This window comes from Corvus hawaiiensis, chromosome 2, assembly GCF_020740725.1.
Source record: "Corvus hawaiiensis isolate bCorHaw1 chromosome 2, bCorHaw1.pri.cur, whole genome shotgun sequence".
Classification (NCBI taxonomy): domain Eukaryota; kingdom Metazoa; phylum Chordata; class Aves; order Passeriformes; family Corvidae; genus Corvus; species Corvus hawaiiensis.
Genome location: NC_063214.1, coordinates 81,993,259 through 82,017,137, shown reverse-complemented (window position 1 = coordinate 82,017,137; position 23,879 = coordinate 81,993,259). Strand labels below are relative to the sequence as shown.

Sequence of the window (23,879 nt, the reverse complement as noted above, 5' to 3'; positions counted from 1 at the left end):
AGCTAGAATAACCAGAGGATTCATGACTAAAATTAACGCATAGTCTGGTACAAAAATAGGTTCGTGAGTTTGCATGACTCATCTTACTGCAAACTACACATTAATAAATCATGAGCCCTAAGATTTCTTAAGAAAAGTCTGGTCTCAGTATTATGGTATCCGCAATGGTAGGGAGGAGAGGAGAGGAGGCAGGAATTGTGCAGCAAGATTGATTCATTTAATTATTTTACAAACTCTTTTATAGACTTTTTTCTTCATAGTCTAATTGGTCAAAGGATCAGCCACCCCTTGGGGTGACTAAAATCCTAAAACATCCATTGTCAAAATATTTTTCTACTGTACCATAAACAAAGCTCTGCAAGGTCGCAGGTGTTTATAGAACTCTGCTAATCTCTTCCGTGAGAGAGAAAAGTATCTCATGGCACTGGAAAGAAGCAAGAAAAATTCTTGCTAGCAGCAGTATTGTATCCACATCTCAGAACCTCCTCTTCAGCCTAGAGAAGGATGAGGGAAGTAAGCAGGAAGCAAGCCTGCTGAAGACAAGCTACCCTGTAAACAAACCAACATTTTGGGAGAGTCATCTCATACAAGAGCTAACTCCACTTAAATGAAAAATCTCAAAATTTGGGACAACCTCCAAGACAATTACTTTGCTTTTTCAGATACCACCTACTTCCTGCCACTAAGGGTTCACCATCTCCATAAACCTTAGGTTTACCATAAAAATATTTATTTCCCCACATACTGCTAAATATGCAAATATATTCCAGAGTGCAGACAAAGCAAAGGGAAACAGGTCTGAATGCTTCATTCTTATTCATTCTCAATTTTCTGCCTACAGGATGTATATTTTCCAGAATAAGGTTATGAGACCAAACTATGGACTATGTTCTGCTGCAGGGTAATTTCCTGAACTACTATCTAATAGAAACAGCTGTTTCAAGACTTATTTCACAGCAGAAGCTTTACAGGTGGATTTAAATTAGGAAGTGCCATGGATGTATTTTCCCTATCACTTGCACTGAAAGCCATGATTTCTGTCAGCATCAGACAATACTTTGAAGGATGGCATTTCCAAAATCATTTGGAGCTTGGGTCTTCTGACTGCTGCTCACACATGGCCAAACCTCATGTCAGCTGTTTTGGTCCCCTTCAGTTACTTACACAGCCCACATCAACAGGGGACCCAAGAATCACACAACCCTTCATAGACAGGTATTTCTAAAATCCCTTTTGTCCTGCAGAGCAGGAAGTACAAGAAATCCTCTTGTGTGCTCTGCAGGATAGTTCCACTATGAAAAGCAGTCTTTGGGCACTTCAGGCACAGCTTTCTCTTCTCAGACTGGATTTTCATCACATCTTGGCTCTATACTGCATGTATAAGAGCACATTAAGAACTACCTTCCATTTTACAGGGAAAAAAGGGGACACATTTCACAAGTGCTGTGCAGATAAAACAGCCCAACTCTCAAACACCCATCAACTCTGAGCGTAAGAAGTTGTTGTTGCAACATCCAGCAGGCACTGATAGGGTTGTGACCAAAAATGGTTGAAATTCCAAGGGAGCAGAGACAAAAAAACAATGGACAAAGAGGCATTTGCACACATCTACATCAACAAAGATGGGGCACTGGCTTCGTCCTTGTATTGCTGCCCCTCCTCTCTGCAGGTAATTTTGGATGTTAATATGTGGTAACAGACAGATTTAAAAGTTGCTCTTGACAGTTATTTATAGCGCTAATAATAGTTCTGTCTTTCTTCACCCATCTCCAGCAGCCCCAGCCAGGCATGACTCAGAGCAACAACAATTAACAAAAATACCTCCTTTGCATCAATCATTTCCATTTCAGCCCTGGATATGTAAATGTGTTTGATGTGCAATAGACAGGAGTACAAAGCAAATGCATGGAAATGAGAACAGCACATCTTTGTATAACACCCGCAGCTTCCCTTCTGCACACTGGGCCAGAAACCTTCGCCAGTCTGCTGCTGCTCCTCCTCGTGACTACCTAACTTCTGCAGAGTTTTTCCTGCCCAGATTAATCTGCTTCTGGTTTCTGCAGCTTTCAGAGTTGCCTTCTTGTGTTACCCATTGAATGGCTTCTTCAACTGGTAGACATTCTTTAACAGCAGCTTGACACACTTTTAGTTTCTGAGGGGCTGATAACTTATGCTGCATTCATCATTTACAACCTTCTGATTAACCTTCTGTTTGTGATCCTCTGTCACCCTTTTAACCAATCTGAGGTTGGAAGACCTTAAGATTTCTTCTACCTAATCCTGGACACTGACCAGATGACACTGTTACATGCTACCCCTGGACTGGAGGGATGCTGCACTCAAGTTGTGCACCAAGTTTTCTTTTATGGAAAAGGGTGTCATGTCTCTAGAATAATGATATAAATAAACACAGGAAGGCCATGAACATTTGTTTCAGTTGTAAAATTATAAAAATTATAAAACTTATCTTAGGAAATTGTTTTCAAATTGTTTTCAAATGTTGACACTTATGGAATAATTATAGAAGTATTTTGGAGCCCTCAGTTCCTCACACACAAGTGTTCAATCACACTGGGAATGGCCAAGGAGTCAGCTCATAATAAAGACAAGAAGTTGGTTGTAAAAATATGAAACAGGATATGGCCTTTCTTCACTGTTCAGTAAAATAGCATAAAGTTAGCTAAATACTGAACATGCTTGAGCCACTCTGAATACAGATGTTCACTTGTTCTCGTCAGTGTAAGCGACCCTCTTGCATCACCCATGCTCACACTTATGTGGCTATGTTGAACTCCAGGGCTACCCACTGTGGGAAATACTGAGCAAAGAATTAAGTAATGACTTCTGTTACCCTGTTTGTCAAAGCAAACTCATCACAGACTTCTTGCCTTCATTTTAATAGACTCCCATAATCGATTACTGAAACTACTGTCAGAGACACCCTTGGTGCTTAAAGGCTAGCCAAAAAAAATATGCTGGTATGTCAGGGAGAAGATATTTTACATAAAATATTTCAAATTAGTTAAAAACCATACAAGTTTTATATATATATATATATTTATATTTATGTAATCAATATCTATATCAGCATGTGCATGTGTGTGCAAAAATTTACGCTGAAATCTGGCCATAACTTGGATTTGTCAATGATACAAAAATGATAGTAAATGCATAAGTGTGTGTTTGCCAATGTATCTTGTGACTGTCTCTATAAACACGTAGTCATGTAAGAACAGTCTAGATTTAATTTCAAACACCAGCCCCCTAGTCACAGTGTTAGCTCCTCCTGAAAGGAAACTTTATGCAGCTTCCCTAGATTAAGCAATCTCCTTTCGAGCATGATGTACTGAAACTAATGGATTATTGGAGTTGTTACTATGGGATAGTTGATTTTTTGGAAAGGTGATGGTCAGGGCAAGGGCCTGATGATCCATGCAAGGGCTCAAACAAGCACCAGTGTGAAGCGTGGGCTGCACACTGCTGTTTACACTAGAGTTATAAAGTACTTGGTAATTCCTACGGCTCTAGTCCTACTTGCATGAAATCCAATCTCTTCATTAGCGTTAGGCAAAGAAAACCTTTAATTAACAGAACAGATAAAACGAGCTTCTAGTTATAACCTAAGAACATGTATTTCTTCCACATTATAAGGTATTTTAATATAAATACTCTAATCTTACATTAATCCTTCAATAGTATTGCTCTGGTTTAGAAATTAATTTCAGAGGAGCAGAGTCTGCTATTAGCAGAGGTGATCCCAAACCAGGGCATTTTGCCTCTTCTATCACCATGGAACAGATGTCCCGGCTGAGGGAGATTTACTAAATACTTGAAGGATCACCACACACTGAGAACAAAAACATCTTATAGGGCCTCCTGGGGAATAAGGATGAATGGCATCTTCATAAAAGGAGAAGAGTGTGCTCATGGCAGCGGACGCAGAGACAGAAGAGTATTTGAGGTGGAGAAAAAGAGTCACCAGAGAGTATTTTGGAAAACATTAGCAGACAGAAGAAAGAAAAACCAAAGTGACTGAAAAATCCAGGTGTACCATAAAACCATCTACATTCTGGTTCTTTCTGGTAGAAAGGAAAATAAAAGCCCGTGTCAAGTTTATGTCCTAAGTGGAGATAAGAAATTAGTAGCTTTAATTGTGGAAGTGAGTGTGTTCCCAAGGAAAGGTCTTAAATACCCACCAAAAGCCATCCTGTCAGCACACTTCTGCTACCAACAGAGGTTGTGGCAAGATGAAGGCTTAAGAAGGATCGGCTTTGTGTGAACAAAAGCCATATACTTCCCAATTTTATCCTCAAGCCCAGGTTCTCACAGGCAGTAATAGTTAGCCCACAATCAGCAACCTCTCTTTGGGCAAAGTATCGTCAGTATGGATAATGGTGAAAGGAAGAGGGTAAACAAATGAAACAAAAATAAGTATAATGCAGTACATGTACAATTAGGGAACAAAAGCATGCAACAGGAAGGATGGGGGAAGGCAGAAAGCAAAGAAACATTGTCAGGCTGATCTGAACTGGTCAGTCATCCTAGTGAAATGTAGATGTATCAGCTCAAGGCTGGCAGCATTTCTGTGCAGAGTGTCTCTGCATCCATGGTGTGCTTAATTTACAGATAACCTGCCCAAAATAACAAGAACAGACTGTATACTTATCCAGAACAATGGCACTGTAATGAAAATCTATGAAACAGTGCACAAAATATATGCATGTCCATCTGGCTGCAGGAAGTATCATACAGCTTATCCACCAAGCCAGACAGATAAACCCTAGCTGTCCCACAAACTTCTGCAAAGATGATGTAGCAGGAGCACACAGGCTTCTTAATCTTAGTGTCTGTCACAGGATGCTAGACACTGTGATGGAATAGTTTTCTAAGAAATCCTTTACATAAGTTTGTGACATTAATACTATTTCGTAGCTGTCCTTTCAGGTTTTCATGGGTTTCTTTACAAGACTTATACTGAAAGAACAGCCACCACCATTAAAAAGTGAAGGTTTATCTCCTCTTACCACATGCATCACCTGCTCAGCATGTAGGAAAAGCACTTATTTGGCTGTTTTCTCAGAGGATCTGAGCACTCACCATTTCTGCTGTTTTTATCTGGGATGATGAGCACTGTAATTACTTAGTGGCTGTAATATTGTACAGACACTTACTCGACATTAAAGGAGAACTTAGCAGAGTTAAAATAAAAGAAAAACAAAAAAAACCCCAGCTTTAATTTTGAGGTACAAAACTATAAAATTTTAGATGTGTCTCATTATTCCTCTGAAATTTGGTCCCATGGCTCTGAATCCAACTGGAATAAAAACTGGCCATTGTTTCCTATTTATGAGTTGGCCACAAGCCTCTGTTGGCTTTTGTTACTCCAGTACCATAAAGAGCAGCTAAATCCATAGGATATGCCTGGTCAGAGAAGGGACTGGATGCTACTTCCAGGGTAGGACATCTAATTGCAGTGGTCTACATATGAGCTACACATCGAGGCAAGCTCTGAAACCAGCAGGAAGCTGCTCAGCACAGGCAGTGTTGTGTGTCTGGCCGTGGCAGGGGCCACCTCTGGCACGAGCTGCATCCCTTAGAGGCTCCCTTTGCATCACACCGCGTACCTTGGCCGCAGAAAAGCTTAACTGCTGACCTGGAGGTGTCTGTGTTGTACAGGTCTCTCTATCTGCAAGGTGAACCCTGTGCCTAGAGCCAAAGGGTCCTTACCTGAAGGGACGTATTCACAGAATGCAAAGTTCAGGCCAACATCAAAAACTAACCACTAACATAACATTTTGTAATGAGTGAGGAGTAACTACAGATAATCTCCATTTCATGCCTCTTTGTACCTATACATCTACCAGTCATGGTAGAATACCTCTTTCTAAACATGCTTATAGAGTTGGAGCATTCCCCAAAGCAAAACAAAGTTTTTTAGCAAGTTCTGTATTGTTTCACACAAATCTCCAATCCAGTGGACTGCTAGAAAAATAGTCCATTATAATTTTGTTGTCCTTGCTGATCTATCAGTATATCAGCGTGACAGAGGGAGGGCTGGGAGTCAGACAGCTGGGATTGTATTTCTGGTTCTGGTAAGCAAAGGTGGTTGCTTGGGAAGTTATTTGTGATGACAGTCTGTTACAGGCAAGAGAAATGGGGTGATTGGGCATTGTGAGGCACTTAAGAAATGTGAAACCTTGTATTTCCTTGCATGTTAGGAGGAATACTCCCTGTCACCAACTTCAGTTTCTTTTACAGTAATTCACTGCTTTCATTATAAAACTCCCAAGTTTTCTGTTTAGATACTGCAAGCCCTTCTTTCTTTAAAAATATCCTCTGACATATCAAATTAAATTCTGTATCCATGCCATCAGAAAAACCTCAGGAAAGCTTTATAGCACTGTTTTATCTTTTTTTTTGCATGGTTGTTGATCAGAAGATTAGTGTCCTACACCTGATTAAAGAATGACAGATGACAAGGAGTGTCTTTAGAGATGACTCACTCTCTGACATCAAACTACTTTTAACAGTAGTGATTTAGGGTAATCCAGAAGGGTAGAAGAAAGGGAGTGAACCTTTGGCAACACAAATGCTGCATGTACAACATTAGGAATTTTTCCACTTAAAGAGTCCAATTTTCCTTGATGTGAAGCTAGAACAAATTCAATAATGGCGTAGAGCTATGCAAAGATATGAGAAGAATGAGATATCAAGTAAGCTATTTTAACACAGCACTGGCTCATAGATTCATATAATATAGAAAAAAAGATGAGTTTCAAAATCCAGCACTACATCTGTACTTAAAACAATGGTAAAAAACCACATTTGTGGAGACTCTAATTTTTTTTTATTAAATACTTCAGGAATGAAGACAACTGGCCTTGGACTATGCAAACGGACAATTCCCTTTTAAAATGTTGTCTGCTTTTAGAGTAAGGACATGTGATTTTTTTACTTTTTAAAAATAATGAATAATCATGACAATAATAATCACATTCCTGACGTGTCACATTGCCACATGCCCTTCAAAATCAGCAGTGAAAATGTATCTTGGGACCTACTGCTGCAAGAAGAAAGTGGGAGTGCTGAGACTTTTTTTCTTGACATAGGAGAATATAAATTTGTGAGGATACAGATTTTAATGAAGAATTTCAAAGATGTGTCTAAGACATTAGGGGGAGATCAAACAGCAGCCTTTCAGCACCTAAGAAGAGGCCAGTGAGAAGGTAAAGCAAGGCTTTTCACTCTTGTGCATGGTGGGATAGCTAATGAGGGACAATAGCCATAAACTGAAAAGTGTGAGAATACAAGGAAAACAATTTTCATTATGAGAATAATTAATCATTGGAAAGTTTTGTCAGTAGCAGCTCTGCTTCCTCCACCCTTGGAGATTTTGAATATCCAGCTGGACAGCGCTCTGAGCAACCCCACCTGTGCTCAGTGGTGACCCTGATTTGAGCAGGGGGATGGATTTGAGACCTTCTGAAGTCACTCCCCGCCCCAGGGGCTCTGGGATTCTGAATAACAGCTGAAAATCTGCTGTCAACAAATGTACAGGCCTGTCAGACAACACATCAAACAAGAACCAACTCGCCAACTAGATCATCACCATTCTGCCTTGGTCTTTCCCGACCACTCCAGGAACAGTACAGAGGATTTTTAGTCTCTTTTAAGAGATTGTGGGTTTTTTTAAATATGATTTTAACTAGGGCTATAATGCTCCAAATCAGCACACCCTGAATTATTGAGCAACTTCATGAATATTTATTTCAATGACATGTTATTCAATATAGAGTCTGCAGAAATTGGAGAGGACAGTGCAGCCACTACATGTCCCTAAAGAAATTAATTCTGTTCACAGGTATCAAGTCTGGATCTTGAGCAGCTCCTAGGCTAATGAAATGATGTAGTTACCCACGGTTTTCATCCCAGTAGTTTAGAAAAAGCACATGAATAGCATATGAGTATGTGTGAGCTCTGAGCTAATAGAGATTTTTCCTGTGTGTTGCCTTCAGGATTTAGGAATAAATTTTCAAACACAGAGCATAAAGTTGGGCATTTTACTCTATATTTAAACATGTAGGTAAGCTCAGCCTCATTGGCAGTGAAGAAAATAAAGAGTAATATGAGCAGATATGCAGAAATCCGTTGATTTATTTAGTGAAAGAAAGCTCTCAGAGACATCGCAGTGCCCTACTCTGCTAGCCCAGATAACAGCACTCCATTATCCCCTTCCTAAAGCATCCTAGCCCCTTTTGAAATATCATTTTCATGCCACTGCTCCTATTGAAAACATCTTGTGAAGGTAGCTTCTTACAGTTAGGAATACAAGTCTTATTCCCAGACAAAACCTGGCCTTGGTCTACTTAGATCCAGTTGTTCTTGAGTTAACACTGCAAATACATCAAGGAGATTTATAAATGTAACATCAGAGAAGGAGACATAGCATTTAACCTGAAGATCAGAGAGCAATCACACCTCTCAATTCTCAATTTACAAAGCTGAACTAGTTTTTATTGTTTCCTCTGATAAGAAAAGTTGTAAGAGACCACACTGCAGTCCTCAAAACCTTTGGGTCATGCTTAGACCCTTTCACTGAATTTTCCAACATCTCAGCTTTTTATGCCAGCTTTTGATAGGGGGCTTACAAAAGTAAGGAGCTCCTGAGATTTGTCCCAGGTTTTGATCATCACAGTAGTCCTTTCCTGGCATTAGAACTTGCATGACTTCAAATTTCACTATTACATGGCTAGAACTGAGCAAATTTCACACGGGGCTTTAGAGGTGCCGTGTACAATAAACATTTCTTACCTCCACTGGCAATGTATACACCCTCTGATACACCCTCACATTGCATTTGGTTCTCTATGTGGCCACATAACTCTGGAAGCTCAGACTCACCGTGTGACTGGCTAAGATGGTTTAATGGAAGGTGTCCCTGCCCATGGCAGGGGGTGTTGGAACTAGATGGTCTTTAAGGTCCCTTTCAACCCAAACCATTCTGTGATTCTACGAATATGAAGACCCCCCATTTTGGCAGGCAAGCACTCAGAGGATATCTGTTTCTGCTGGCTTCGGATGCATGACCATGCACTTTGCACTACCAAACCTATTTTTATGAAATCCTCAAGGTCATTAAGCAAATTCCATCGATATACTTAAGGTTTTAGTGCCAATATCAGTAATGGAAACCTGAAATAGGGTCAGAGTTAAGACTAGCCCTGTGGAAATTAATGGATAACTTTCCTTTAAGTTCCTCTTTCAGCACATCCTATTTTGTTACCAGCTTCTTGTTCACCAGAAAATTTTTAGGCTCAGCCTCATGTTTTCTGCCTTGTATAATAACTTTGCAGATGCTGGTCTATCAAATACTTTATTGAAGGTAAATTTCCATTCTGCTATCACAGATGGATGCTGGATATTTACATGTCACAGCCCAGAGGCTGGTGGCCCCAGCTTTGGTGCATGTGAGAACACAGAGGTCGGTTAAGATGGGGAAATGACAATTTGTTTCAGAGTGAAGTGGTCTGGAATAGAAATGCTTAGATGAGGCGATTTGATGGAAAAACAAACAAGCTTGATACAAATTGTAAATCATTTCTTGATGAGACACAAATCCAACAAAGTTCCCTCCAGTGATTTTTGTTCTTTACCTAAATTATATCAAGCTCAGTTGTTCTAAGTATTCCTTAAATTGCTGAAAGGAGTGAAGTAGTAAGAACCTTGCTGAAAGACATACAAATACAAAATGCAATAATAATTCAAACAATAAGAATTGTGTTGTTCTATCAAGCACACGCGTAAAAAACCCCTTGCACCTCTTAAGGAGCAGGGTGTGAGCACACACAGGAGGAAATACTATTCAAAAGCAATAGATGTGCAGCATCTTACAAGATTCTTTAAAGATATGCAAGGTATTTGTGCTGGGGAGAATAAGAAATCTTTAATGGCCAGGACCGGCAAAGGAGGAATCCATTGCTCACATTCCCCCCATTCTATCTTGCCACTATTGTGCCTGGGCGGTTGCTGTGTCTGAAAAGAACTGTGTAAATCTGGGGTACATGTGACTCATTTACTCAAAATTGCTGTTTTCTTTTTTTTCTTTATTTCCTATGCCACTGCACAGAAGGGAACAAGAAATAAGGGTGCATTTGCACTACTGTCCTACCCACCTCCCTGAGCTGCCTCTGGCCCCAGCCTGGGGACGAAGTTCTGAAGGTGCCTTTCTCAGGAAGATGTTAAAAGTACAGGGGAAATGAGCTAAGGGGATGGCCCACAGCAGGAAGTGGCAGCAGAAAACAAGAGCTGGCCAGAGAAAAGAAAGGTGATGACAGGCAAGGGACAAGGGAAGAGCAAACCTGAAGACAGTGCTTCACACGGGACCTGCAGTTTGAGCTTATTTTGCCAATATAGCCTTAAAGGGTTACAAAAACCCATTCGGGAAGAGACCCTCCTGAGCAAGTCTGATACCTGTAGTCATGGGCAACAGCTAGGCATAACAGGATTCATAAAATATCCCTTAAGCTCAAAGGAAAAACCACAAAACCCTCCTCACAATCAGGTCACAGTCTCTCAGCAGCTGCCAAAAAGGCTAGACAAGTCCCTGTTTCAGGAGGAGTCTCCATGGGGCAGGTTACTGCCTGGGAGAATGAGCACTCCTCCAGCTCCAGGGCAAAAAGGTGGGAATACAGAATTCCTGCCTATTCAGTAATGTAAACAACATAAGGCCTTTCAAAATGGTTATAAAGGAAAAAATCTCTACATACTTTCATGCAGAATTATGAGAGATCTGTTATCACAAGGGTCCTGGCTGCCTGCAGGGATACGCTTGATTGGTAAATGCAGTTTCAAAGATCCCCTGAAAAAACAAATAAAATGTAGCCAGATCCTTAAATCTTCTGATATTTACATTTCCTCAGTCAGATTTTGTTAGGTCTAAAACAAAGCAAAATTAGCTATTTTAAATTCACTACAATGTTTATTTTCATCTTCTTCCTGTTTTTTGAAGGAGCTGTTGCTATCCCATTTTATTCTCTGGCTAGGTAAGACATGCAGCACAAGCATCACCAGTGTTCTTCTATAACTGGCTTCATTGGAAACCAGTTTGTGCCACAAGTGTAACCAGGTTCCCTCCCTAGCTGAGCTTTCTCTGATTTCCAACTAATAGCTCAGTTGCAGGCACTCTTTTCCAAGTCTGGGATACTCAGATAAAAGTTCTGTGGGATTTTTCACTGCAATGCATTTTGAATCACTACAGCAATTCTGCTCAATTAATAAAGTAATTAACAATAAAAAGGGCTCAGTAATTGAAATCCCTTTGAAAGTACATTAATTTATTCTCTCTAAGCTTTGCCTCAAATCTTTATTAATTCTGACGTCAAGCATAATGACCATAAATTATAAATGATCATCACAAAATCCAGGCATCACAATCATTTTCTTGTCCTACCCGCTGAGTTTTTAAAGCAACTATGTTTGGTCATAACTTTTGAGATTTGCCTCCCCTAAGGTAAACAACATGACAATACAGAGATAAAAGAACTTCAGGTGATTGTACTCATGAACACATTATAAGGGTAGTGCTCCCTATTCATACATTGAAACAGTTCACAAAACCTAAGGAAATTACCCAGCTGTAAAACAAAAATGCTGGTTTTTTTCCTCTTTTAAAATTCCTTTTCTTGCAATGAAACTGTGTGATTTTACCTGTAAGACGATAAACAAGAAGATGACAGGGTATTTCCATTGAATACTTACATGACAGACTGCTGACTTTCCATTTTACACTGAACTTCGTGTTTTACTAAAATACTTTGTAGCACCTGAGCAAACACAGAAATATTTGGTATGAATGCATAAGTCTAAGAAAACCCAGAAATGTTTGGTATGAATAATGTAACTCAAAGCTATAAGCAAAATTGCCATCTTCCTTCTCCACTGATCTCACAGGTACCTTTTTACAGAGATAAATATATATATAGACACCTACATGCATAAAATATCCACAAGGGGGCCCTCTAATCTTCCCCAAATCTTAGCAAAGGCTTAACTTGCTTTCCAAAAATTGATGTCATAAAGCTTTTGTCAACAGATACTATGGTATCTTAGGAAAAAAGCTTTTACCAACTAGAAGTGACTTTATGATGGAATTTCATACAAGAAAGACTGTAGTTTTAAAGGGAATCAGTTTTTATGCACAATTTCCGCTACACGCTTGGCATGCAAAGAACTTTGATAAAGCTTTTCCAAGTTCACTACTTGCAATACCCAGCCCAAATGAGACCTTTCACACACACACAGACACAGACACAGAGCCAGGTCACGCTGCCATGGCGCGGCAGCCTCCAGGATGCAGCCTCGTTCTGTGTTATATTGCAATTTGTAGTCAAAGCCCAAAGTGGGCGACCATGAGTGATTTCAGCTCTGTAACAATGCATCCCGTAGGCACCACAGTTAAGGTACAAATGGTATTAAAGTTATTTGCACTGTCCTCTCAACTCCCTGCAGATATGAAAAACAAATCTTGTTTGTGATACCTTGTTATCTGCTTTAATATTCTGAATGTCTTACAGACACAGCTTTATAAGTGCTCATCTTCTTAACTCAATTGTAACTCTGTGATGTTTTTACTATTTACCATACCTTTGACCTTGGAATACCTAGAAGAAATAGGACCACCTCCTTCTTCTGACCTCAAATCTAATGAATCAGGCTTAGTCACACGTGCAAGGCTGTGGACTGCACTGTACCATCAGTTGTGGATGTTATGCTCTGAGAAAGAAGCTAGTAAGATGAAATAAAGAAGCCTAGGCTTCTGAGCAACTTCTGTGAGGGATTCTTTACCTTTCAGGAAAACTACATAGAGATTATATGAATTCGGTCCTGTAGATACAGCACAAACCCACCAATTTGCTAACTCAATCAAATGAATCTCTGCACCTTGATCTGCAGCACAAACTTTAAGCAAAATTTCCATGATTTCTCAGTGATAGTTCTGTGTGATACAGTCATGTTTAACCCATGTCCATGACAGAGTTCAGGCTGCTGCAAAACCTGTGCATTCACATAAAATAAAACATCCAAGAAGCTGATGGGGCTCCATAAGAATACTGGCTCAAGCAAGTCATCACAGATGCCTGTGGCTCTGCAACTTTCCTCTGAAATGGACAAATCCTAATCAATGAAGCACATCTGTACAGAGGCAAAAAAGCACTTCCCAGTCCCTTCAGGTCATGAACTGACTACTTGAAGCATGACATTTGATTAGCCTTATTATCTCAACTCATTTATACATAAATGTTTTCGGGGGCCATGAAGCCATCCAGCCTTTATTAAAATCCAGCATCATTCTCTGAACTGATGTTCCCTTCTCTTCCTTCTTTCTTTCTTTTTGCCTTTTGTCTGTAAAAACAAGGAGGAACTTCTTTCTTTCCTTTTCTTTTTTTTTTTTTTTTTTTTGAACTGTGGGTTATCATCCTTGCTAATTTATTATTGTCAAATAACCTTCTCCTCACACATTAGTGCAGCAGACTGTTGCCATATTCGCTCACATATGCAAATAGGTCAGGCTTTCTAGTCTTTCCCCACAGAGATATTTGACACTGAGACTCAACATGATCTAGCATCTTTCTGAACTAAAGACCAGGGGTATCATGTGTGGGACTTTAGTTCCAAAAGTATTTCTCACGGAAATTAATGAACATCTGTGTAGATGAATTCAGGCAGCAGAAAAAGCCTATCTGAAACTGAGCTTAAGGTCTAGGAATACCTAATGGTAGGCATGTTTATCTTTGGATTTCTTCCCTTCCCTTTGAAGAGCCAGAGTGCTCTTTAGGTCGCAAATGTATCTTGCTCTAAAAGGGATGATGACATGGTTATGAAAGATATTTCTGCATTAACAAGGAGCAAAGTTGCTGATGTGTATCCTAAGCAACACAAAGATTTGAACATGAAACATTCATTAGGATTTCTTTAAAGACTCTGTAAATTGCTTTCTGTTTCATATGGAATATTACTGTCAATACAAGTATAGAAGCCATGCAAAGAGGAAAGCAAAATTCAGGATAAATATTATAATTTCATGAATATTTTTCTACAGTTTTAATGACTTCAATATTTCTATCTTTTCTCTAACAGAGATTACATAGTCAATCTTATTTGTGATACACATACTGAATATTACATAATTTAACATCAATTAACACTTGTGAATTTAAAAAAGAAACCTCATCAGAGTTGAGCAACTGAAGATATGCTACCTTCCTAGAAAAATAAGCCAGAAAAGAGAAAATATTGCAAACTAATCTGGTTTTGGGTTTTTTTTACTTTGAAATTGTTCCTTTTCATTAGGCTTTTTCTAAAGCAAAATTTTGTTCATAATTGTATCACTTTTAATATATGACAAAACTATACATCCCAGTAGTCTCACCAAATGCTGTTTAGCACTTGTATCCCTGCTCTCCCTCTGGGAATAGAAGCCACTGTATGTTCAGGCTAAAGAACAGCCCTGCCTGGATGAAAAGGAAGTTTGCATGTACGTAGACCTTTATTCATGTCACTTTAATTTGCTCCATGGCCTTAATAAATACACTAGCATTAAGTAATCTCATGCAAACAATGACTCTAAAAATAACTCACGTCAGACATTTCTTCGTGTTGTTTCCAGTTACACCGCTTTTACTACTAGGAACAATAATTAGTACAAGTGAGATTTATCATTGAAAAATCACACTCAGAAAAGCAGCAGGGACCCTCAGAGGTGTGGCAGGGGATTAGCTGAGGGGTCACATTAGTATTCCCTGGGCACTAAAGGAAAAAGCTTGGCAGCGTAGCTGGGCCACTGCAGTGAGAGCGGGGCAAGCAGGTGTGGGCAACCCTCCTCATTCATCACGTGGGCGTCCGACAGTGGCGCCCATGGGTAAGGGTGGGGGCCAGTGCCCACCGAGCTACACCGTATCCCCAAAATACCTGGTGGGATTTGCTGAGAGACCCTTCTCTGTCCACCACTTTTTCTTTTCCTCCTAGCTTCTCTCTCATTCTTTGGCACCACTTTGTTTTTTTTTTCCTCTTTCTACTCTTCGTTTTCCCTCATTATTTGTGTCCTCACACAGCAGTTGCATAACTTTATGCCTGGCAGAGCAGCAGAGGAAATGGAGCATTTCCATGCACCACAGACTGTTGGGCTGCAGCAGAAGAGAATTAACTTTCTCCTAGCTAAGTTTAAGTTTAAGCCCAAGTTTCTCTATCCAGTGAGCCGGCTGCAGGGAGAAAATGAGTAGGAGTGGGATGGTGTCACTCAAAGCCCTTGTCAGCCACAGAGCTGTGCTGCCACTTGTTGGGGTGGGCACAGGCGCTGTGCAGCTGGCTCAGGAGGGCAGGCTGAAGGCTGGAGCATGGGGAATGGCTCTCACCTAGAGGTGTGTTGGTTTAGGTATGTGGCTGCTTCCCCACGGCCATTTTCACAGCATTGCCCTCATCTGTGCCCTTGCTCTACAAGATAAACTTTTTTAATTGAGATTTTTTAATTTTAGCTCATTGAAACTGGAACCACCTCATTTTTGCATCCCAGATACACAGACTCTGTGAGGGCTCAGTTTAGATCCCTGTGCATTAGGTATATTACTGTCAGTTCAGGCTTTCTGAACGAATTGGAGAGCCAAAAATTATTTTGAAAACCTTAGTATGCAGTCTTCTCCTTTCTGAAGGTTTACCCCTGTTACTTAGAGTTTTATATGGGAATAACCCCATCATTCAGCATATGGCATGTGGCATTGGTGTAACTTTCAATGCTAGATATCCTAAGGCAGTTATAATATTATAGTATTGCAATCAGACTTTGTTCTGTTAAACCTAGCCTGGGCTTAGCTTTGCCTTCCCAAAAAGGCTTTAGGGGAATCATGTTCTAGAAAAACAGATGAATGAAAAATATCATATTAAAAAGGTGTTGAAAAAGCCACTTGACTAGTTCATGGCAGATAAACCCACCAAGAGCTATTAAATACAGAGAAATCTCCAATAAGCAAGAAATTCTCAAGCCTTCAATTTTTCGACCAGGGGAGTATATTCAGGGGCATCATCATTACATGCTTGCCTTGTTCTCATCCTCCTTGGACTCTCCATTTTTGGAGGCAAGGTGTTAGGTTAGATGGACCTGTGGTCTGACTCAGCTTAGCCATCCCTGTGCTACTTCAAGCCACCCACATAGTTGTACTTTTTTTTTCCTGACATTGATGAGAGAAGTATCTCATGTTGATGAGTTAAGTCAAGGCAAAAAAAAAAAAATTTAAAAAATCTGTACTGTTTTAGTCATATGCATAAGGAAGAATCTGGATATCATGCTTGCCATAGAAAATGTTCTCTCACCTTCAATAAGAAATCTGTTTTCTGTTTTCTTAAAAATGGATGTGGGTGTTACAAATGGCAGTTCTTTACCACTTTTAAAAATGAACACTTTCCATTCATTTAAGAAGAGACTATCAGAAAATATATTATTACCAAGGGTTGGTAGGAGGCAACATCAAACAGCATGTCAGCTCTGAAAGAGAAATGAACCATGGAAACAGACTGAATGCAGGAACCGACTGCTGAGGTTCAGCACAGAGGACAGGAGCATCCCATCGAGGCCACGGCGCAGGAGAGCAGCTGAGATCTTCAGGTAGGTTGAAAAATGGCTCAGCCTCTCCCGACTACTCCACCGCTGCTCCATTCCAGGTCTGCGTGTGGCTATGTGGCCTGGCACTGCAGGTATGACCCATGGCAAATCTGGGCAACGTGAATTAGCTAAAGCACATACCAGCCTCCACTGCTTTTATATGTTCACGGGTGATATCTGATGGACACAGGCAGATGCAGAACAAACCACCTGGTATGGCACAGAAACAATTTACTGACTCCTTCTGGACAGCTTGAATTGGCACAGTGAGCTTATGTCAGAGGAGCAATTTGCATCATTGCTCAACCCTGCTTTGGAGCACGTACTAGGATATCTGAAGCCAGTTTGACTGTATGGTCAATGCAAAAAAAAATTGTGGCCTCCATACCTAACCTGTTACAACTGTGCAGGAGTTACTCTGGATTTATGAATGTGCAAACACACCGGGATGATCTGCTTCCTTTTGCTGCCCTGAGCAGTTCTTCTGTGTCTGTCCCAACTTCCCTAACCTCAAGCCTTTCCACATAATACACATTTCCTTGCTTCAGCCTGCTAGAACTATATGAATGAAAGTAAATGACACAACTAAAATATTAAATTCCATACATGTTGAATATCACACATAACATTTAAAGGAGTACAACATACTTAATTACAAAAGTGTATCAATTCCATGAGAAAAGTAATGTATAAAAGCCTCCGTTACAAGGTGAAATATTGGCCTCAGAGTTGGAAAATGCCAGAAAGAATATTATTTGTGCAGCTTTTATTTTGCCATTATAACACTCTACTTATTTGCAATAAAAATTATTTTTCCACCCCTGCTTTGTTCATTGCACAGAACAGGCAGAGCTCAGTGAGATACCTGTTCAGTATTTCTTTTTATCATCATCTGAAAGCCCATAGTTCAGTGTTTTACTTACAGCAGGTTGCACAGACTCAGCTCAGGCACAGAATATTGCCTCTCCTCATTGCTTTTACGATCACAATCATCCTTGCACTATGTTGTACTTAATTTCTTTTTTATTAGTATTTCCTACAACTCCTATTACAGTCATATCCCTGCACTTTTGCACACTGAATCTTGATTCTTTTGGGTCAAAAGGAAACATAACCAAAGACTGGGGACAAATTCCTTCCTTGAAGAGACAGGAAGTACACAGCTGCCATGATCTCATGTGCAATGGGAAAGGCAAGCTCGAGTCTCTTAGGCAATAGAAGAAAATGAAGAAACATCCCTCAGCTCCTACACACCACGACCAGCTTTTGACAAAAACAGGCCTGACTGCTATTTGGTGTGGCACTCATATCTGCAGGTACTGTGTGTGCCACAAGGATCCTGAAGGAAGGTGTTTCCCACTTGTGCTCCCCAAGAGGGACTCATGGGGCTTCTCAGACTCCCTAAAGCAGGCAACAGTAATGCACATGCACAGAGACTCCTCAGAAACCCTACTAATCACAGCTATGGCTTCCAATGACAGAATCGAGCAATGTTTTGAGTATGAGATTCCCACACTCGGTACTCACTCCTTATGGCCTGGGGCCTCAGATGACTTCATTAATACCAACAACTTTGTAAATCAGGCCACCCCTTTTCTATTTCATCTGGAATTCTGAACTGGAACAATACTTTAAAATATCAGCATCTTGAAGATTTTGTAATTTATCTACCTTAGAGTCTTGTTGTGTGTACCTTTTTCAAACGTGCATGGCCCAGGACAATAAAATGGTTGTTGTTTTGAAAACCATTACTACTAAACATTCCACTTGCAACAGACACTCAATTCAACAGACATTTTGTGGACATTTTATGCACATTTTGCAGGGGTGGTCCATGGACTAAGGGAACGATATCTGCTTATTATATCACAGGATGGGAAGGGGGGGGTGGTGAGTAATGAAGTTGTATTGAATACTGTGGTACCTGGGCATGATGCAAATGGTATGGAGCAAGGGGTGGAATGTGCTGGTTTCAGCTGGGTAGAGTTAACTTTCTTCATGGTGGCTGCTATGGGGCTGTGTTTTGGATTTGTGCTGAACACAGGGTTGATAATAAAGAGATGTTTTTGTTATTGCTGAGCTGGGATTACACAGAGCCAAGGCCTTTTCTGTTTTTCATACTGCCAACTGGCAAGGAAGTTGGAGGTGCATGGGAGGCTGAGAGGAGACACAGCCAGGACAGGTGACCCCAACTGACCAAAGGGATATTCCAGACCAGATGACATCATGCTCAGTATGTAAAGTGGGGGAAGAAGAAGGAAGGGAGTGGCGTTTGGAGTGATAGAGTTTTGTCTTCTCAAGTCCCCATTACACGTGATGGGGCCCTGCTCTCCGGGAGGTGGCTGAACACCTGCCTGCCCATGGGGAGCAGTGAATTAATTCCTTGTTTTGCTTTGCTTGTGTGCATGGCTTTTGCTTTCCCTGTTTATCTCAACCCATGGGCTCTCCTGCTTTTTCCTTTCCGATTTTCTCACTGACCCCCTGGTGTGGGAGTGAGCGAGCAGCTGCGTGGGGCTTGGTTGATAGCTGGGGTTAAACCATGACACTCTCTCACTTTTTATTTGGAAATGACTGTCTCATATTTTTCATTGTGTCTTTCAGGCAGTACAAATCTTAATGAGGAAATGACTGACATTAATAAGGCAGTAATGTGTTTTCATAGCCACCACTTAGTGGCAAATGCTCAGAATAACTAAGACACAGGTAATGGACAATTAACAGAAAGATGATTTCTTTTTGTCTACCTATTTCTCATGAAGAAATACATTATTGAGTGCAAAAACTGTCTCCAAATAGTTGATAAGGAAAAAAATACCTAATACAAAAGGAACATTTGATACACCCATAAATAATACAAACTTTTCCTTTTTTTAATCCAGAGGACATATGGATGAAATAGGTATTGTCAGTCAGCCAACAAGTAACATTAATATCCTCTAAAAACATACTTCTACTCTACACAGAAAACTTTATTTTAAATTCAGCCTAGCACTTTATATTCACTAATGGGCACAACTTCACAGGCAAAGTTACTTGAAGACAAAAATATCAGCTCAATTAGATGGGGACCAGTTGGCTATCTTGTCACCATTACCACCTTATACAAAGTTAAAGGTGTGTCTGTGCACTTTTCTGAATAAGGACAGCCTTTAACTACCTTGCTGAACCAGGACTTCAATTATTTGTGGACATTAAAAAAGGTATTATCTAATTCATTATGCACTGAGACAGTTGTTAGCACAGTAAATTAGCTGGATGATAGGTGGACTATACATGCTCAGAATTTAAGCAATCATGGTGTTATTTTCTCTGACAGGGGTTTATTCAGTCAAAGTGCAAGTAAATGATGTAAATATGAGTAAATAAATAATTGTTGCAACAGTGTTTCAATTCTGGAGATATTTTGCATTCGAGTTTGAAACCTGACTGCTTCAGGCCTTAAAATTCTGTAAGAAGGAGACATTATCCCTCACAGGAGCAGAGAAACAATGGTTACAGGAGATCTACTTCTGTCCAAACACCTGCAAGAGCCCAGGCTGAAATGCAGAGGTGAAAGGCTGGGGAACCCCAGTGAGGCACTGTGTCCCTGACTCATCAAGCAGCATCTGTGCAAAGGTAAACCAGGAGAGGGCAAGCCAGTGTCCTTTCAAGAAGATAAATTTCTTCAGTTTAATTTTTCAGATAAAATTAATATTTTTGATTTTGAAACTACTGAAACATGTCCAAAATAAAATCATGTGACTCTGTGGGATATAGTATCAATGATTATGAACAAGATTATATCTGATATTTGAATTCTTCTTTTTCAATGACTGGAGACAGGTTTTTTTTTTCAGGCTGTCAAAGCTTTGGAGATTCTTTGGACACAATAATTCCATAAAATCTTTGCTTTAAAAAAAAAAAATTCTTCTGGTCTTTGAAGGCTGTAGGATACTACTGAACTCTTGAAATTCTCTTTCCTTCTTGAACTCCAGTCAATTGAAATACCGATTTTTATGAAATTTCTTCTGAGATTTACAGACCCTGTTGGTCAAAGTTCTTCTCACTTTTCCCAGTTGTGAGCTCAGAATTACTGTGCCTGTGTTTTGCTGTGAACCACTGAAATAACTGATCTCTGTAAATGGTTTTTGCTTTAAATGCCCTTTCTCTGGAGTTTTGTAAGTGCTCTCTGCCAGTGCACTACGGAGTAGCACAGATCTCCATGGTTTGAGAACAGCTGTGTCCAGTCTTCCTTACTCTTTTGACATTTTAATTTAATTTAATTATGTGGATAAAAACCTTCCTCTGGGGAATTTGGCACTGGGAATAGAAAACAGGGACCATACATTCAAACACAGATATTCTTTATCTCTTATCTCTAAAATGTCTGCTTCCCCTATTTCTAATCTATATTACAGGATGAAAATGGTCAGTTCAAACACATTCAAAACATCTTCACTTTAACATACAGCCCTTTGACTTCTGTTGACACCTACTCCTTCTCACAGGACTTCTAAGGTAAGACCTATTCAACCTGCTGTCAATCAGTGTGAAATTCCTAGTCTCAGGCAGTTCATCTGCAGTAAGCAGAGAAAGGCAGGTACTTTCAGAGATGATTTATCCCCTCCTAAGACAGCTGTCTTCAAGATATGGAATGATTTTGCCTCTGAAAGGCTGTTCCAGTTGGGCTCTACACAGTAATATTCACTTTTGCTGGCAACCCCCTGCCACAGCTACCATCACAATTCTTGATGTCAGTGAGTTCAGATGAAATGCAGCTCAGTGACTGACAGTCAGCACATGGAATGATGCTTACACTTAGTAGATGCTTCTTTCCTTACAGCAATTGGTGAACAACATGGCAACCAGTCACAGTCTTTGATGGCCAGCTGGAAAGACATTTTCCCCAGGTAACATACATTACATTACTGGAAAAATTACTCAGTTGCATAATTTCTTTTACAAAATGCTGCCTTCTAAAAGATGTCTCTCTGAGTGCTACTTGTCCTGGTTCATTGTTGGACTGAGTTCCCCAGCTTCACAAGTGTGGCTGCACAGCAATCCACTGAGCCATTGGTTTATTGCCTTATCATTCAAAATGAATGACGGCCCAATTAATTTTTCAAACTTTTGTGTCAGAGCTTTTGCCAAGACCTGCTCATTGCTGTCACTTGGCAGAGGACATTACGATGCCATTTGGCATGTGCTTGGTAGGTGTGGAGCTACTCAGTTCCTTCTGCTTCCAGTAAGAACCAATAACATTGAGGGGTTCCCTTGAGAAATGCAGTAGTGGGCTGCCTGGGCTTAGGGCTTGATGAGTAATAGCAATTTTGCCCATAAATTGTAAGCTCAGACACCATGAGTATTAAAAGCAGGATGGAAATCAGGCTCTTAAATGGGCATCTAAGATCCCAGTAGAAGGTGACTGGCTTCTTGCACAGTAGATAATTGCAGGGATTTCAGTCACCACAGTTCAGATATTAAAGGGCTCCAATCAATTATACAAACTGCTGCAAAATCTAATATTGTCCCATAAAATCATGAAAAAATGCTAACATTTCTCGGCTGTTGACATGGTTATACAGATTGGTAATTAAATGATAGGGAAAAAAATAGAAGTTAACATCAAGTCTGGAAATACTGCAAGGAGGAATTCATAATCGGTGCTATTTTGATCAATGTTATTGGATGCAATGTTATCCAGTGTAATACATGATGATTCAATGCTTTAAGAGAAAAGACAGCAAGTGAACTAATTGTGACAATGACAGTAATTTGGAAGATACTAGTTAACTTCATGAAAACAACATAAAGATACTTGAAAGAATTTAGTAAAAAAAACCAAAAAACCCAAATGTATAGAAATGCATGAAGAAAAATATATTCTGAAACAAGTATCTTACGGGGTGGAAACATCTTAGGCCTTAGAAATATCCAGGTTGGATAGGGCCCTTAGCAACCTGACCTAGTGGATGGTATCCGTGCCCATGGCAGCAGGGTTGAAACTATATGAGCTTTAGAGGACCCTTGCAACTCAAACCATTCCATGATGATTCTATGAATATGGAATACTATGAGAAGTGCTTTTTACACATATATTTTGGAAATTTGTCACTTCATACCCAGAAATATCCGATTGTAAGGTATGACTTTGCTGACTTAAGCATATTAATGCCTCAATCAATGAAAACATTTTGGGATAAGAAAAAATACTAACAAGTTGGAGGGTATGGCACCAAAGTGTTGACAGGACAGGAGTAAATCTATGTAGCTGGGCTACATTAACTCTTGCTTCTTAAATTTTGAATACAATAAAAGTCAGCCACAGCAGTTTTCTCAGGACCATGTCCAGTTGGGTTTTGAGTATCTTTGCAGATGGAGACTCTAAAACCTTCCTGGGCAGCCTGCGCCTGTGCTCAGTCACTCTCACAGTGAAGAAGTGTTTCCTGATGTTCAGGAAACACCTCCTGTGTTTCAGTTTGTGCCCATTGCCTCTGGTCCTGTTCCCAGGCACCACTGAGCAGAGCCTGGCTCTGTCCTCTTTGGGTATTGTATGTGTTGGAAACTCCTGAGTCTTCACTGTTGAGTCTTTACTGCTCCAAGGCCAAAGAGTCTCATCTCTCTCAGCTTCTCCTTATATGTCCAGTGCTCCAGAACTTAATCATCGTAGTGATCCATCACTAAACTTGCTCCAGCATGCCCATGTCTTGTATTAGGGAGCTCAGAGCTGGATACACCATCCCACCACAGATGTGGTCCCACCAGTGCTGACCAGAGGGGAAGAATCACCTTCCTTAATGTCAGTGGTTGTGGAATGGGATCCCTTAAAAATGACGCAATTTAAAACTTTACAATTTAAAGCACACAAACAAACCAGGGAAAGAAATCAATTAGGGAAAAGTAAATGGCTAAACAGTAAGGAAAGATATGACAGTAGTTTATAACCCTTGTAAATTAAACAGAAAAAAGATACCTGGATGGTGGCAGCCATATTTGCTCTGAGAAATTATGGCAACTGCGCTAACTTAAGCCACTTGGAGCTGTATTAAGCATAACCAGATTTAAGCACTGGGAATAAATGCTGGCAGTAGCAGAGGGAAAAACAATGTTAGAAAATGCAATATGTCTCTTCCATTTTTAACTTCTAGGAACATGTGTTGCTTCCTTTCCGAATGCTAGCAGATGTCAGCACCCTGCAGACTGGTTTCTCAGCGGAGGAGAAATCAGAGTGGATATACTCTAAACGCAA

The 23,879-nt window shown here is 40.1% G+C and overlaps 1 protein-coding gene across 2 annotated transcripts in view; it reads right to left on the bottom strand.

Moving 5' to 3' along the window:
* The window catches only part of HS6ST3 (heparan sulfate 6-O-sulfotransferase 3), a 292,653-nt gene that overhangs the window by 6,694 nt on the left and 262,080 nt on the right, over window positions 1-23,879 (bottom strand). The gene's annotated exons all lie outside the window — the stretch shown is intronic.